General features: G+C 38.0%; 1 protein-coding gene across 9 annotated transcripts in view; it reads left to right on the top strand.

Annotated features, from left to right (window-relative positions):
* RYR2 (ryanodine receptor 2) overlaps positions 1-18,475 on the top strand; it is a 422,851-nt gene that overhangs the window by 94,569 nt on the left and 309,807 nt on the right. The gene's annotated exons all lie outside the window — the stretch shown is intronic.

The raw sequence follows: 18,475 nt of genomic DNA, 5'->3' as shown, positions 1-18,475 counted from the left end.
AGCAAACTTTTATAGTTTGGCTGTGTACAGGCCATGAGTCATGGAGAGACCCCAGAAACTCTTCAGATTCTGCTTTTATCATTGACTTTGCTCCCTTTTTTTAAAGCTGCTAAATGGAACTAAGCAGATGTGTAGACCCATCTGGGTAAATGAAACAGGTGCCATCACCAGAAGAGATTTTCTAGGATGCTAAAATAAACATATTATTGTAATACCTCTTTTTGAGTAAATGTGTCTTGTTAAGACACACCTTGATTACTTTCAATTTGGTATTACCTATTTTAGTAATGATTTAAGTCTGTGGGTTTGGGTTTGTTTTTTTTTTTTTGCTAGGTTCTGCCTACAATTAGGAACATGACATAGTGCTATGTGTTTCTGACAAAAGCAACAACTTCCAAAAGCTCCCAGCATGTCGTAAAGTAAATATAATCAGTCTTACAATGATATATTATTAATGTAAGTATTTCTTGAGAAAGCCAAAAATGAGAGCTGGAACATCTGTGCACTTTTTGTTTTTGCAGTTTGTGATTCTGCCCCTGTGTTCTTATCACTTGATCTATATGTACTTTAATTTCCTACTTAAGTGTGTGCATAAGATTTCAGGCTTTCAGGTCGGGGACAACAGCCCAGCAGGTGTTCAAGTGTTGTAGATCCCTTTTTGTTTAACTTGGCAGTTGTTGCTTAAAGACTCCCTCAGGATTGTTTAAGAGACTTTATTCTTAGTGGTAATCTGGTCCTCCTCTATATACTTAACAGAGTAAGTGTTAAGTGTCTACTCTGCCGAACTCTCTAGTCATGTTTCTACTGCCAGGCGTGTCCTGATGACAATGGCTGAACTTCTTTTGATTTCTCTAGTGGTGCCCTGGACATAAATCTTACTGGTTTTCTTTGCTTGTTTTAGCAGAGATTTTTAGAACAGATAAATAAAATAAAAAAGAGGGGGGGGAAGTGATTCTTCTTAGGTGATGTCACATTTTCTTTCCATACTTCACGGATTTGGATTACCAATAGTGGTGAAGTATCTTGTCAATCAACTGGTGGTTTCCCACACAACCGCCGCAGCATTTCCTTTCTGGTGTAACTAAGGCTGGTGGTTGTTCATTATAATTGTCTATACTATGCTAGGACCTTCTGCCTTTAAACTGGTTTAACTCCTGCACGCTTTAGTTTTTTCAAGTGGTAAGGTACAGAGGCCTCTATAATTTCATTTTGTAGGCTTTGTTCTCCTTTAATTTTCATCATCTTTCCAGTTTAGTAGCAAATATGTGATTTAGGATGAACCTAAAATGACATCAGTATTGAGGTAAAGAATATGCTATGTTTATGTAAGCAAAATTTGTGGTTAAAATTATCTGCCCTTATCTATATATCTTGCTTTCCGAAGAGATTTTTTTTCATTCTGTTTTACATCTGCAGTACTGAGATCAATGGCCTGCTCAACAAGGGTCACGAAAATCTCTGCCTAGCCATAAATATTCATAAAATTTATGACAGCATGTGGAGAAAAGACAAATTTTTTTATGTCTAATTGCTACTTAAGATGAGTTATTGGGGCTGGAGGGCAAGTAAAACCAGAATCCTTGAATTTTAACTTTTAACTACCAGTAATACTGATTTGATCCTGATACATGTGTATGGATGCATGCATAAATCTTGTTCAATGGTCTGTATGCTGTAATGATAGCAGTATGCTTTATCATGCCTTGAGCTTACCAGCTTCTTCTATTAAATATCCTTTTCTGCTGTGGTAGTTACTGTAAGACTTAGTGATTTCTGACCGGTATTTTGGTTCGGTTCTCTCAGGTCTATTGCCTTATGGCTACCCACAAAAATTGGACATGAAGACAACTGATAATGCTGACCTAAAATTAGAACTATAGCAGGATTTATGCCAGCTATTGTTTGTTATATTTTTTTTGTTCTTGATATTAGTCTGTTGTTTATGATATGATTCTTCTGATCTGGAAGTCCACATCTGACGTACTAATCTAGTTTCCCTTTTTAGTCAAGAGAGTACCTGAAAACACCCTTTTCCCCCTCTCTCTCTTTTTGTTTTTTAATTTTTTTTTAATTTGACCATTAAGAAGAGCCTAGTGACACTAGCTTGGACGTAAACACCTAATGCTTGACTGCAGCAATCCCGCTCCTCTTCCTGGGACAGTGAGCTGTGTGGAAGCTGGACTGCCAAAGCCTCACCAATTTACACTTTCTTCCCAGAATTTTCATTAGCTTTTTCTCCTCCATCTAAATATTTTGGAGCAGCTGTCAGAGAAGTGGAGAGATGTCTGGCTTGCTCACGGCTCATGCTGGCTGAGGTCTCTATAAATCCTGGATTGGCTCAGAACTTGTTCATGTTGTCATCACGGTGATGTTTGGGGGCTGAAGGTGCAGCATGCACACACTTGTAAGTTAATACAAAAACTGGGAAGCAAGTGATCTTGTGACTGAGGACTCAGGGGATGTGAGTAGAGCTGGAATGACCTGTTGACAGTTTGTTTTGAATACTGAGCTTTGCGTGTGATTTGAGTTGAAATTAACGTGCCGAGGTGTTCTCCTTTCCTCAGTTTTTATGTTATTTGGCTAAGGCAATGGGCAGTGAAAGAATGTGAAGCCCCAGTCCACAGTGTACTATTCGTTTGTTGTTATTTAGGATGTATCTATAATTTCAGTAGTCACACAAAGCTTTTCCAAATTTCTTTAAATTTGATGCCTTGAGATATTGTGAGTCAATTTTCATACTTCCACTTCACTGAAAACACGAGACTGTTCTGTAGAGACGAATGTTTCTCTGTTGCCTCTTTACCTTTGGACAAGCTGCTGTGGGCACACTGAGGCTGGGAATCATGTCACCTAAACTGGGACACCTAAGTGTTGGTCACCCCCACCTAAGCTGATTATTGCAGAGTCCAAGGAGGGGAGGAGATACTTGCAGAGGGCAAGTTCATCGTGGCTGTTTTAAAATCTTATTTCGCATGAAGGTGCCTTGCTTTCTGGAAAACCAGTCTCCTGCCATTGGCTGTAAAGGCAGCTGCGTTTGAGTAGATGTAAATAGCTAAATGACAGATGGTAGCTAAATAGACTTAGGTGAGTGAATTTTAGATGCTTTAAGTTAGGTGTGACGTGTCCTAGTCTAAATGGTGCAGGAGCTCACTGAGCCAAAGGGACTCAGTAGAGCCAGAAGAAGCATTTAAAAAGAGCTTATGGTTCTTAACCTCTTTGATATACAGATGGTTATCAGCCTAGCTTTGCTGCTGTACTTAAAAGTTGTTTAAATTAACACTAAAACTAATGAATTTAGAGGGCAAGCATTGAAATACAGCTGTGACCTAAAATGAAATTATATGCATGTACTGTGTTTGAGACTGTGTGGAAGCTTTCACGGGACTGGGAAATACACCTGTGTTTTAACAGTAGATGTTAACCGTTGGTTGACATGCACGAAGGAATGAAAACATGAAAACTGGTGATATTCCCTGTAACATGTAGACAAGTTAATATATTAAGTTCTGTGATTTAGACATATCTTACATTAAGTATTAAATTTAAAAGGTATTGTTAAAATACAGCTCTTTAGTCATGTAAGATATGCAGAAAAACAGCAAAAAATGCCTCAGCATTAAAATTTCCACCCTGGATTTTCTTTGGCTCAGATGAAAGCAATATTCTGAATGCACTTTCCTGATTAAAATGTTCTTTTCATTTTCTCAGACTTCTCTGATTTACAATTAATGTAACAGCGCAATTTTTAGCAAGGGTAGAACTTGATAAATAGCAGCCTGTGAAAAACAGGCTATACATATAATTTCATACTGGAAATAAAAATGTTAATTTTGCTCTCTTCTTTAGTAGCAATTCTGACAGATTTCTGGAAGGCCTTCTAGTATCAGATGTGGCTCATATGATAACTTACTTTTTACTGTCTCAGTACTCTCAAAGTACAGTGGAAGCAATAACAGAATTTCTTACTGTACGTAAGAGTGGGAAAAATGGAGTTCAGCATATGATCATGAAATTAGTATGTGAGAATTTGTATTTTCAGCTTTGATGAACCTACTTTCAACATTTGTTTGTTTGAGAAAATGTACTTTTAAAATACTGAACCATTAATTCCACTGTATAAACAAACACGGCGAGATTTTGTTGGTGTTTAGTTTTTGCCCCTTTCCTAGTTGGGGATAGTGAAGCATACCTTTTATCCCATATGATAAAAAACACATATATGGAAGAACAAAAATGAGTATACAAATATAAATTTGTGGTTTATAACGTTTAAGTTTGTGCTTGTGCATAATTTTGTGTGTTGAAGCACTTGCTGGTGAAAGCTGGAGTAGAAGCAGTTGAAAGATACTCCTGCTGTTTCACTATTCTTGGTGATAATTTTCCATTTCGCTGGCTCATTTGTGACAGCTAGTGAGTTTGTTCAGGGGAGGGAGCAGGAAATAAAAATCGGACTGTCCCTGAACATTGCGTTGCGACATGTACATAAGCTTGAAAGATGCTTTTGCACCTGCTTGATAACATATATTTGGGACTCTCAGTTCGCTGTAGCCTTCTGTCATTGCACCTGATTAAAAACTGTGCAGAATTACCTGCCGGCATGAGAACCTGGTGATAGAAAGGCATTTTCCTGTGTATCTGAAGAATCCTGAATTTTTCTTGGTTAGCAGTTGCTGCAATACACAGTGTGCTAGTTGAATCTCACAGCTTTTCCACGAACTGTTCGGCTCCGTTGGTACGACCATGAAGGACTCGAGATAAATGATTTAAAATTAAGAGTGGCATGCAAGCTAGGGTAGAGAAATTCTTTTAGGAACCCATAAATTTTTATTATTTCAAAAGACAGGCTTAGCACAGAATGCATCAGGATATGCCTACTGTTCTGTTAATACCTGCAGAGTCTTTAATAACCAAATCTTCTACTGCAGTGTGCTTTGACTTCTTATGCAGAATTTGTCAATGCAACGTATAGTGCTATTGCGCTGAATATTTCAGTTTTTTGTACTAATACTATTTTTCAGTCTACGAAAAAGAATGCAAATGGAATGACAAGACAATTTCTACAAAATTTATAGTATATTTTTCTCTGGAGGAGGCATTCTTTGATATTGTCAAGTACTGATTGAGCAGTAGCAAGCTGCAGCACTTGGTAAAGTTCAGAGGAATGTCCCATGCTCATGAAAACCCATGGATATGTGGCTGCTTGATGATCTGGATCTAAATTCTGCAGCAGAAATCTGACCGTTGGCAGACCTGGCATGGCAGCTTCAGTGTAAAATACAAAATTCAGTGTTTTACATGTTCTGTTTGAGGAGAAAATAACGCAGTCGGGATAAGAACTGTTCAGGTGTTTGGCTATTCAGTATGCTGATGCCTGTTTTGAGGTGTGTCTGTGTTTCAGGATGCCACAGACAGCTCCCTGTCCCATCCCCCATTCAACAGCATTTTAGGAGGTGCCAAGAAATAACCAATTAGTTTCAGAAACAGCAAGCACAGGGGCCATCTAGAACACTTGACTCCTGGCAGAATATTTTGGGATTATTGTAGCACCTTGCCTAGACACATCTACTACATTTGGAAAGACTTATGTCACTTTACACCCTCTATATGTGTTCTTTTTAAAAATAATACGAAGTAAATGACACATCGTTTGTTTAGGGAGTGCTTCTGGGGGGCAGTTGTTGCCAAGTCAGTCCTGTGATCATGGTAGGTCTTGTGATGCATCAAATGAAATGAAGGTTTGTTAGTTAATGGCGTTATACTTTTACTGGGAGATATCAAGGCAGGTTTATGGATTATATAACAGTGGTTTGAAACCTAATTTTAAAAAACAAAATATTCTTCAAGTTTTCTTTTATCATGAAAGTGAGGTAAAAGTACAGCTAGCAAGTTAAATAAAATGCACAATTACTATTGTCTAGAACATCTTTCTCATGAAGCAGGATTCATTGAAAAAGGGACCTTAATAGTGTGGTTTGTCATACTATGACTTGATTAAAGTTGTAGAATAAATATGGCTTAACTACTATGATTCAAAATTTGGGTAAAGTTAACAAGAATTGTCAATGCAATCTGTGGTTCCTTGCTTGAGGAATGTTTTCCTCATCATACTTTTCTTTAAAGCTGAGTACCATTATAGGACTGAAAATATCTGGTAACAAAAACATGACCCTCCCAACCTCCCCAGGATTAGCTGAGGCTTAACATCCTTGGCCGTCCCAGTGCTGCTGCCTTGACTGGCAGCTGGTAGTATGAGTAGGACACCCTCCCCAAAAATAGAAATTATTTTGTTTTTGTTGTGCAGTATGTGTATAAACTGCAATGTGCTAGGTATAATGATCTATTCCTAAATGTGATCCACTTCTCTTCTTCTGTTTGGTATTTTGGCTTTCTTGTGGTGTTAGTACACTAAAGTCTGGTACTACAGCTTAATAGGAAAGGATTCAGTCTTTTTTTTTCCTTTCTTGAATGCTGGGGGGTGGGAGGTTTTTGGGGTTTTTGGGGGTTTGTTTTGTTTGTTTTTAAGATACCCTTGCAAAAATCATCAAATGTCTGTTTCCCTGACATCCCTGGGTATGTGGAAAGGGCTACCAGACCTCCCTTACTTTCTTCCTACTGTTCAGTGTGGCCAAGCATTTGCATTGTTAGAACTGAGGTAGAAGAGAGATCAGAGTGGCTTTTTAAACTGAAGAAGTGTGTCTAAATTTTTTCTCCGTAAAGACTGTTACTTGTTAGTCCCAACTGTTCCATTGCAGCTGTTCAGCCAGAATGCTCTGTTTCCTGAAGTACTGTTCCCTTTACCTGTCTTAAGGTACTGAGCTCAATCCCAGCTGGCATAAGGTGGATGCAGAAGCAGATCAGCCACTGACAGGGAGAAAATTCTGCCCTTGGGTGGGCTGTGGCTCTGCTAGGACACTTGCCGTGGCCTGCATCCCCTTGCCCGCTGTGTGGACACCACTGCTCCTGTAGCTCTCTCTAGCAGAAAGGCTGAAAGCTCTCATGAATGTGGAGCTGGCAGCATCCCTCGAGGAAGTACTTGTTCTCGCTGAACAGAGAGGTAGGTAAATAATAGATCTTGCAAGGAAGGCTCATGCTGAGGCCTTTTCCGGGGTTATTAGTGGCCAGGGAGGAGACCTGAGAGCAGGAGAGGGCGTGAGAGGAGGGCAGAGAGGTATTGGACACACCTGGGTACAGTGTAATGGTGTCAGGGCTGGAAGGTGGGATGTGAACAAAGGATTGTAGGATGTGGAATGGAGGGCTGAAAGCAGAAGATATGGTCAATGGAAGAAAGACTGTAAGGGGAAGAAGAATGAAAAGAGTGCAAAGTGTTGTGTGAAATAGGAAGAATAGATCATCATGGGAGTGGTGGGGCTAGAAAAGTGAGAGAATAACACAGAATACAGCTGAGAGGATTAATTTCCTACGAGATGTCTGGAAATCCGGATGCAAATGCCATGTGTCTTTTTTTTTTTTTCTTTCCAGAGATGGATCGATAAATTAAAAAATCAAGCCATAAAAAGTGTTTCGTATTTGGGGGAGAGTGGTGGTCTGTACTTGGTGTTCTCCTGTTATATGTAGCTCTGACTTGATCACTGGGAGTAGTCAAAATCACTAATTGTTGCTCTCTGAATCTCAGTCCCAGTTTGTCCTGCTGCTTCTTTTAATCCTCTTCACTTGTTGAAGAGAAAAGCAGTAAGTTTCCAATATTATGATTCTGCAAAATATGATTACTGTTTGAACCTGATGATGTTTCTGCTAAGCAGAGGAAAGATATCTCAGCTGCGGGCCACAGGCAGCCTATTGAACCAAGTACCTGACCTATTCATTGCTGCCCATTCCCAGGGTGCTGCAGGTAAAGCCACCACGCAGACTTCCAGCTGGTTTATTTTATTGTATATTTTTTCTAGCACTGTGCTTATGGAGGCTTTTTTTGAGTAAAAATTGGGATGTGTACATTTTCAGTGCCTTGGGAGGCTGTGTGGCTGGACCACTGGATAATTCTCCTGACATGGTCTGTAGCTGCTCCTTAAACACACTCTTGATGGAAAAAAACCCCACCTCCAACAAACAAAGCATTTCATACTACGTATAAGTTTTGTTTCTTTCCTGTTACAGCACGTATGTAATCTTGCATTTATTAATGGTATGATTTATCTGAATTTGGAATAGTCTTGCCTGGGAGAATTTAGAGTCTAAATAAATACAACCAAAAAGATGTGGAAGGGGCTTAAGCACAGGGGAATAACTTGATTAATAAATTTTAAAAATTTGGTGGGGGATCTGGGAACAAAATCCATCTGCCACTTCTCTCAATTTAGCATTCTTTCCATCAATTGCACTGTCCCTATACAATGCAATTATTTCTTGATAACTAAGTACTGTAGTTGTTTAGATATAAAGTTTGCAGTTTAGTGCTTTAAGACTGCTGCAGTCTTTATTTTGTACATCAATATTTTGAGAAATAGGTATGCTGGGGCAGGTTAAGAAGAGATAAACGTAGAACACAGCGGCACTGTTCGGAGACAGTGGGATAGTTTTGATATTGGTCCCTTTTTTGAAGGGACAACCAGTCTCTATACTAGGAGGCTGAAAATCTTCTGTATGCTTGCTTATTTAGTGAAGATGTCTAGGAACTGTGTTTTCAGTGTTGATTACTTGGGGTTTTGTAATATGATACAGCTCCATATCATGTCCCTTTTATGGCATTTTAAGCTGGCTAGAAATCGAATGTTGGTAAATACCCCTTTTGGAATTGATCATGGGAAGATGCCACATCTCGTATTAATAATTTCATTAATGATCTGCTGGAAAGAATAGAACATAAATGAAAGATGCTCAGAAGAAGAGTTGTGAACAGCAGTCAGAGAATTTTTCAAAATGGAATTAGTCTAAGAAGGAAGAATTCAGAAACGTGGTAGACTTCTCACGGTGACAAGAAAGTATCACATGGGAAATGTGTTAAGTGAAAGGGTGAATCTCATAAGTTACAGCAGAATGAAAGCAGGGAGAAATATATTGTCAGAGTATTACATGGCTGAAACAAATGAAGATTAGAATGAATCTTTAACCTTGCTCCAAAACTAAAAAAAAAAACCAACACAGTGGCAGGTGAGCCCTTGGGAATTAGAGAGGAAAGGTTGCATGATCGATCATGCAGCTACATAATACCAGTATGGCAGAGTGCTGAAGTGGAATGACTCAAGAAATACTGCTGAAAAAAGATTGAGGGAAGAAGAAGTGATCTAGGATTGAATCTGCAAACTCAAGCAGATGGTCATATTACTGACTTAGCTTCCTGAGTCTGCTCACAAAACTGAGGGCTGGTAAACTTTTCTCTTGTATTCTTGTACGGAAGGGGTGATGCAAAGTGGAGGTTTTCACACCCTGAGTTGGAGTGAGAGGGCCTTATCCACGAGAGAGGTGTGTTGTCAGCCTTCTTGCTCTGTGGAACCTGTTAGTGAAGTAGGAGGAATACACAAAAAGGAATGTGTTCAGCTTGAGTCTAAGTATTGTGTGACCTTGAACAAATTATTTGTTTTAACTTGTGCTTCTGTTCTCCAGCTGAGATTAATGAACTCTTTCTCAGAGGAGTGTTGTAAAACTAAAGCCCTTCAGTAATTATTTTCAGATACAGCATTTCCAGACGCTAGTGAAAGTCTGGATTTATTTGCTTGGACTGAGCACCATGGGGTTATAAGATACTTGGCGTTTGTTTAGAGGCGGCTTGTTAACTGCCTACCTCACATTATAGATATAATCTTATTTTTGCCTGCAGAATCTTGTGGACACCTTTTCTAGCATGCTGTCACCTCTGACTTCACTGGTACTGTTATTCACACCAGTGAGATCAAATATAGCATAGATATGTCCCATGCTGTAATCACACCTTTGACTGCAGCAGAGACATAGCCTGGAACTAGTGAGTGAGGGTGTAATGCAATAGAATTCTTATCAAATTCCTAAAATTAGTGGAATTACATCAGAGATAAAGCTGACATACTGGGGCTGTTAAGAAGCTGAAATCAGCCCACTAGCTGTTTTCTGTTTAATTTGTTATTCATACTTTATTGCAGATGTTTTTCAGCACTCCTCTGTCAACAGCATCGGATGCAGAGTTAGCCATTACTAACTATGATTACAGACAGATAGATTTATTATTAGACACTGACAGCTGGACTTGGCATTTTTTAGGATTGTAGGACCACAGAAACTAATTGGTGAGAAATAATAATATGAGTCATTTCAATTGGAAATATGTTCATTTGCAGACATATTTTTAGTAGAACTCAATCAAGAGCATACTAGCACTTGCGTAGACAAGGCCATTGAGTGCTGAAACCAAATTTGACATTGTTTTATGCTGAGTCAGTGAAATATAGAGCCAGAAAAGGAAGCTTTGAGATTCCATGTAGACAGTACATCTGTTTTCAGTGTTGTGTGCATGTGTGATATCACTGGTGAGTACTATATTTGAGAAGGGACATAGCACGTGCAATTGAAGGGCACAGACACCTATGATACCACTGCAGTGACCAGTCAGATCAAACTCAGTGTGTTTCTCCACAAAGCACTTTGCAGAGCACAGAAGTTGCACTCGTTACTGGGTGTGCTCAAGCCACTCATTCAGACTTATTTGTTCCCTTCTGATCATGTGCTTCGTTTCCCTCTGGTGGCTGTGGAACCCATAGACTGGGATGTGTGCTGTGCCTGAGACGCTCTGCTCAGTGTTGATGCCCAAGTCCTAGATAGACTCTGCTCTGCCATATAGCATCACTATATTCAGCTGGTACATAACAAGCTTTTTGCCTTGTACATAGTGATTGCTTTCTGACAGGCTCTTTGTATCATTTTTCTTTAGTGAAGACTTTTTCTGACAAGTGGTGAATGTTAATCTACATAAAGCAAGATGGGTTTGTTTTGTTTTTTTTTTCTTTTTTTTTTTTTAGTGCCACACATCTTTAGTACTGCAGATTACCATGACTTTGCTGATTATATTGATGACTAAGTTAGAGCTTTTTGGGGAAGGAGGAGGAGATAATGTGGTTATTGTACTAGCAGCCTGCTTCATAGTGCTGTATCGAGAACTACCAGCTAGTCTGGTCCTCTGGAATTCCATCTGTTCTGCATGGGTTTTTCTGTCTCGAAGAATAATTCCATTGGAATAATGTTGAATTCTTATGAAATTACTCCTCCTACAGGATAAAACTAAAACATGTACAGTAAAATGTGTCCAGACTATTTAGAATCATGTGACCAGAAAAGCCATCTCAATTCCTTCTCATCCTAAGGGAAGTTCAGCTATGCATAAATCCTCCTGACAGAGGTTTTCTGGAGCAGTTTTTATAGTCTTGTAATGATGAAGCTTCTAAACTGGTCTGTGAAAATGCTTTGCTATCCTCAGAAAACTTTTCCCCAACTGGCTAACATTAATTTTCTTAATGCAATGAGGAACAGTATTGTCCTCTACTCCATGTCTTACTGACAACAATATCATATTGTTGTCGTGTTTCCCCAGTCTAAGCAGACTGCATGCCAGCAGTTTTTTCTGGATCTTTCATGTTTTTTTTTCTAGGTATCATCAGTCTTGTTGTTCTCTCTCCTTTCTGTATTTGAAATGAAGGGTCAAAGTAGCTGTTTCACTTCAGCTGAAGCCTTTACCAGTGTTGACTGTAAAGTCAAAGGATCGCAACTCTTGAAGTCACATGTACTTCTTTCCCAATTAGCCCAGCTTTTTGGTTTCTATCCAGCTGCCTGGTGGTGTTGACTCATGATCAGCATTTGATTGACCGTAACCAGCTGATCCTTCTCTGCAGCACCGTTGTATTTTCATTGCTTTTTATCCTGCATCTCTGCCTAAAGGATGTGCGCTGCGCTAAGGTTGTTTTCAGTTCCTTATAGGTTGTTCTCCCTTAAGGCAGTCTGAGCACTAATTCCTGCTGGCCAAGGACATTACTCTTGTTATTTTACTATTAACTATTATGATGGTCAACTGCTACTAAGAAGATAGTGGAGTTTTGGTTCAAGCTCAGATTCAGTGATCAGAAGTTTGGGTCCTCTTCTTACCTCTGTTACAGGCTTCCTTTGCCTTCAGATACCAGAAGCTCTAGATTTATCTCCCTAATAGGATGCTATTTCAAAATAGAGTTTGGTAGTTTGTTGGAGATGCTGGTTGATCAGTCAAGAATAGAATTAGCAGTTAAAGTAGGTAATGCTATGCTCTGAGCATTTGTTTTGTTTGTATCTCTCATAGGATTGTTGAAAAGATATTTTGCTGTTGATCATAGTTCTTGCATGTTATGTACATGATGTTTAATAAATCCTATGCATTGTGACTTCTGTTTGTTTTCAGCAGGGATTTGTAGAAGGAAAAACACCATCTTAATCTGTTACTTGACTTTCTGCATTGTTGCTTTTTATCTTCTTCCAAAGCACAGAAAGAAAGAGGCTCTGGGGCAACTATTAGCATATGGTTGCCAGTAATTGTGGAAGTGTTGTGGCTGATGGCCCATAGGATTTACAAACTTTTATTCTACGCTTTAATCTAGTGTTTATCCCAACAAGGCAAAGGGAAATGGAAGTAAAGTTCGTAAGTCAAGAAGTATTCTACAGTTTCCTTAGGCAGAAAGCAGTTTGTACAGGCTAAATTTCTATTTGTAGATCTACTTTTAAAGTATGTGTGGCACCTATACTCATCGCACAGTTCAGTTGCGCAGCTGAACAGTAAATGGGATGCGGTGAAGCAGAACTGTGCATATGTGGAGATTGAGGAAGCTATTAAGAGTGAGCTATTAACGTCTGTGCTGAGAGCCTGATTTATAGCATATGGAAGTTGATGGAAACATTCCGCTAACTGCAGTGTTCGCTATATAAAACAGCAGCAGAAGTGAGTTTGAATGTACAAGCATAACTTATCAGTTTTAACCTTTGAATGCTGTATTTTGCAAATGTGACATTCTCTATTCTGTATGCAGTTTCGGAATTGGTATACTGTCACGAAGCAGTAGAAGCACAGAGTCAGCATTACATCTTTGAGGGAGGTAATTATGTGTAATGGGTTTACACATAATTAGGATTAGGAAGAGCAGGGCAAATTTTTTATATTAATAATAGTTTGTGTTTTATTTGCTGCATTCACTGCAAAGGAGGAAAATATAAAGTATAAAATATAAAATCAAGGAAAATACCCCCAAAATATTGCCTATTTTTGTCCTGAATTGGAAGCAAATTGCAGATGTGAAGGTTATGCCATAATGAGTTGAAGCATCTGGGGCTGAAGCACGTGCAGTGTTTTTAAATAGATGTATTACTTGTAGTATATTGCTACTTTATTTATCATCAACTTCTCTTGCAGAGATTTTTAGCAATACTGTAAGCTCCAAAACTGTGCTTTTCTTGCATGGTTAAAATAAAAGACATGGAGGTAGTAATGGCATAGAATGTAAAACAGAGAAAGACATACAGTAGGAAATTATATTTTGTATTCTTAAAGAATGCAAATAAAGAATTTATTCAGTCCTGTTCTGTCCTTTGACTTCCTACTAAACCAGCGCCAGGTATGAATTCAAAAGATTTAACAATATGTGTAATTATTAAAAGTTTAAGGTACTACAATGTGCAGAATAATAATAAAAAATATATGAAGAATATTTTTAAAAAAAACAACAAACAAACAAACTACCTTAGGCAGGTACAAACTACAACTAGCAGATTTCCAGAAAAACACCACAATGCAAATATTCCACCCCCAAAATCACAGCTGTGTCCATATTGAGGAGGTACTAAAAAGTGTAGCACTGTAGATGATGCCTACCTGTGGCAATTCAGTCAGCCAGTTTTAGTTCTTTAATAGAATTAACATATTGAGAAAGTTAAGGATTAGTCAAAAGTGACTTCACACGAGGCATCAGTTTTTAGGGTTTAACAGGACAAAGTAACACAAGGAAATACGTGTGTGTGTGTGTATATATGTTTTGTTCAGTCATAACTTGAAATTGCTGAGCTTGGAAAAATATACCTAGTGGAAACATTCATGTTGGAACATAACATGCCCACATCTTTACATGAGAAACTAACCTTTCTCTTGACTGGGTAGTATATATTTTGTGTAATCTTAGGGGATTTGAGTGGATTTCACAGAAAAGTCAAATAATCACTGTAGATGAAAGTAAGTGCTATTAAGGAGCTTTGAGAACTTGCTGTTTTAATATTGTACCTTGACAGCAAACCTGTGCTCCTCCCTCATTAATCTGGTCTCTGGAATGCGTTTCTGAGCATGCAGTTTCCCGGTTTATGGCTATTGCCGGCAGCATTTTGGCTTTAGGAATAATTTTTAGCTGTAGAAACTGTTATGGTGCTGTTAAAGGTGTTTTTTTTTGTTTGTTTTTATGTTTGTTGTTGTGTATTGTTGTGTGGGGTTTTTTGCCTTTTTTTTTTTAAAATTACTGGGTCCTTTGCTAAATAATTTAGTTATTTGTTTAGTTTCTGTGACAATAAAGATTTCATGAAAATAATTCAGTAGCCCATAATGAATAGATATAATTAAGAAACTGCTGTGTGCTGCTCTGTTCAATAGCTGTCCTTGCTTTCCAAAATTGGATGCTTAAAAAATAAATAGAGCTGTGTGGCATAGGTAAAATCTACCCGTTGTTTTTTTCAGAATGCTTCTTCAGGAATCAGAATGATAAATGCAGTAGTGCACTTATCAAACACTCTTGCTGTTTGAGTCAGGGCAGGTATCTGACATAACACAAAGTAGAATGTCTTTTTGTTGGAAGATATGGTATCTTTAGAACTATGAATGCATGTACTGGCTGACACATAAGGATTTATCGTGACTAATGGATTACTCCAAAATGGTGCTTGGTCATAATCTTAAAGGACTGTTCGTGGCTGGTTACATTAGCCTTAGCTGCACATTGTCTTCATCGTGTTCATTTGCAAACCTGGGGAGGAGAATAGCTTTCTGACTTGGATTATCAGTTTAACAATCTGGGTACCATTCCTGCTCTCCCCTAGGTACGCTCCGTTAATGTAGGTAGGCAGTATCATCTTTGCTCCTTACCTCCCCATTTGTGGAATGGAGATAACTGCACTTCCAAGTTCCCAAAAGTGTTACGAAGAAGATCAGGCTGTGAACTGAAGGATGAATGAGAATGGGTGGAAGGATCATCCATTAAAGTACCTACGTTAAATGGACAGCTTCTCAAGTTGGATTCGCTTTTACTTGCAGTAAATGCAGATATATCTGAGACTGTGCTCCATTGTTGTTATGGTGACTACTTGCCTTGTGCATTTGCTAATAAGTTGCAGCACCACTGTGTGCACAGAATTTGCGTGGTTTTTGGCACCTACTTTCCCTTACTCTCTTGGTACCTTTTTCTGTATCCAAAAACTGGAAAAACAGAAGACAAAGCAGCATCTTTGAGCTTACTAATGAAGGCTGCTATGGTGATAGCAAATTGGAATGGAAATACTAAAATTTTCCAATTTTCACAGAGGAAACTGGCAGATGTGTATCAAAGTGGTGATTATTCAGCAAAACGAGAATAACAAAAATATCTGTCAGTGGAAATGTCTTTGCTATTGCCCTTCCTTCCAAACTGTGCTGGAGGTTTTTCAAGACTGTACTATATTCTGCATAATCCATGTCTTGCTGTGGTTATTTTGAATATGGTTTAAATCAAATACTTTTGTAGAATACAGATACTGGTTTTTAAATAAGATTTTGATTAGATCAAGTATATGTTTAAATTCATTTCATTGAATATGACAGACACATACTCTTGTTTGTTAACATGTGTGTTACCTTAACGAATTACAAAGACCTGTAACTGTGTTGTGGAAGACTAGGTTCTCTTCTTTTGGCTTTGCACTTAATATTGTCATTGCATAGACAAGTCTTTCTACCTGTCTTAAAACACAGTTTGTCCAAGAGTTTAGATTCCAAGTGGATCAAAAGTTCCTACAAGTGATTGCATTTTAGCATTAAACATCTGTGCTTGAAGCTGGCTTCTTGGAATCTCTTTAATTTTCATCTGTTGTGTTTACTATGTTATTAAGCAACTCAACGTTTGACAGAGGTGTTTAAAAGACATGAATACTCCTGTCAACACCTTTGTGTTGCCTCTACCTCCAAATTTTCAGTCTCATGTAAGGAGAGTTAGGAAAGAAGGAGATAGGATTGTATCTGGATATATAATGATGTATTTGCTTAACTTTTTAAGGCTACAGTTATAGCCCTTTGAAACATAAATTACTTTCATCAGTTCTAATCTGACAGTGACTGACGGAAAAAATAATGATCTAAAACCTCATCTGCATAATGTATGGATGTGAAAATGCTCAGAAGGTAATAGGAAGAAATGAAACAGTCTGAGACATCTTGTAATTCAAGATTTAAGAATATCTGAAAAGTATTTTTATTTAATAGACATTTAATATGATGCACACTATAGCTTTCTTCATACAAGAGCAAAGTGACCTTCAGTGAAGGTCTCTGGCGGTGTGACTTCAAATGAGGAAATTATGCATTTTTAGCTCTCCTGATACTGGCATTGGATAGCATTTGCTGATTTGAAAACAGGTTTAGAAAGAAAGACAGTGCTGAGATGCTTACCCACTTATCAGCCTTCTCTAACAAAATGGAATGGAATTATGTATCTTAATATAATTCTGCAACACAATCAAATTGTATATCTATAGGAATCTTCTGAACACGTAGTTAGTAAATGTTGGAACACTGAATCCAGGGTAGAGTTTATATTAGATTCTTCTCTAATGATGTGCACAGAAATGCAAACTAACTTAGAGCTGGGTGTGTATAACACATCATTACCTGTAATCACCTTTCACTTGATCTGCCAATGGCACTGTACCTTCCTTAACCTTCTGTGCCAGTTTTATCAACCCCATCTTGACTAGAGAAAGAAGTTCCACAATACTATGACTCCGTGACCTGAATTAAGAGAACATTTATTGTAACCATCTACACACAAAACAACGAAAATGTAGCAAAACAGAGTTGTGACTTGCTTTGTTGTTTAATGAGTGTGTTCTGCCAAACCAGGAATTAACTTTTGAAAAGGGCATGGGAGGTTGGTTGATTTTCATTGATTAGCAAGCATTTTTAAGAAATCTGTCTTTATTTGTGAATTATGTATTTAACAAAATAAGCCATCTACTCTCTAAACTGTACAGCAAAAGAAGAGATAATGATCGCAAAATGAATTGAGAAAGTTTGTATGTCAGGAAATTTAGCAACTGATATATTAGTGTTCTTAATCCTCCAATGGTCAGAATCTACGTTATACATGTATGCTTGGTGATTGTGCCTAAGTGGTTTGCAGGGAAGGATATGATGCATTAGATCATTAACCAAAATTTAGTATGTCAGGGACTTGCCCCAAACCAACTTATATTTTTGCTGCTGTCATCATAAAATCGTTTTTGTAGATGGGCTATGTAGAACACTTTTCAGACTTTCTCTAAAAGTACGGTGTACAATGATAGAAAATGGGACATTAAAAAAATTACATTGGTGGTTCATTTCAGTAGAAAGTGGCCTTGCTATGTGGTGTGGCTATGGAAGTACGATGTTGACATCTTCTCTACTGACCCTTTTTGGGGACACAACATATGATGGTGACAGGGTTACTGGAATTTCCATTCTGCTGGTGTGGTAATTTAGGAAGAAAGGCTAGGAAGAGAAAGGAGGAGGAGAGTGTGTTTATATAGCTGCAATCTATCACCACTATTTTTAACCTGACAATAAACTTTTGTTTGAATCAAGTGCAATTAAGATTAGGAAATACTAATTCTGTGCTTTAAAAAACAAAACCAAACAACCAAAACCACCTATTCTCCCCCGCCCTCCCCAAATGCTCTGGCTTTTAATAGATGCTAATTTTACAAAGAGTACACAGCAAAGCTCTCAGCTCTGTGTATGTGGTCTTCTAGATCCTTGATTTCAGCCTGTAGGGACTTTTCTTTGTTAATTACAATTGTACATTGTGAACTACACATGCAACATACGCACTTGTTACACTTTCTGGATTTAATGTCTGACTGGAAGCAGTTACTACTTTTTGCCTCTACAACTGACTGTGGATCACAAGTGATATGCAGCTTAGTATACAAGGAAAATGGGTTTACCTACACTTAGGGCTAGGGTTTGCTACATGGGGACAATTCTAAAAAGTTATTAGGGATTAATTTTTAAAGTGTCTGATTAAATTCTATTTAATCTCCTGTTCTTCTCAAAATTAAATACACTTTAATTTAGTTTAGGTTAATTACTAGAGTGACGTAAACTAAACCAAATAAAAGGCCAGCTTAATTCAGGATAGATGTTTACAAGTGGCTTCAAATTACTCGGTCCAATTTAAATTCAGGCATTTCTTTAATTTGATGAACTTTTCTGAATGTCCCTATGTAAAAAGCTGCCTGTAAGAACAACTGTTTTTGATAAAGATGCCTGCCT

Source organism: Larus michahellis, chromosome 3 (genome assembly GCF_964199755.1).
Source record: "Larus michahellis chromosome 3, bLarMic1.1, whole genome shotgun sequence".
NCBI lineage: Eukaryota > Metazoa > Chordata > Aves > Charadriiformes > Laridae > Larus > Larus michahellis.
The sequence above is the reverse complement of the archived record's forward strand: the minus strand, read 5'-3'. Positions and strand labels throughout refer to the sequence as shown.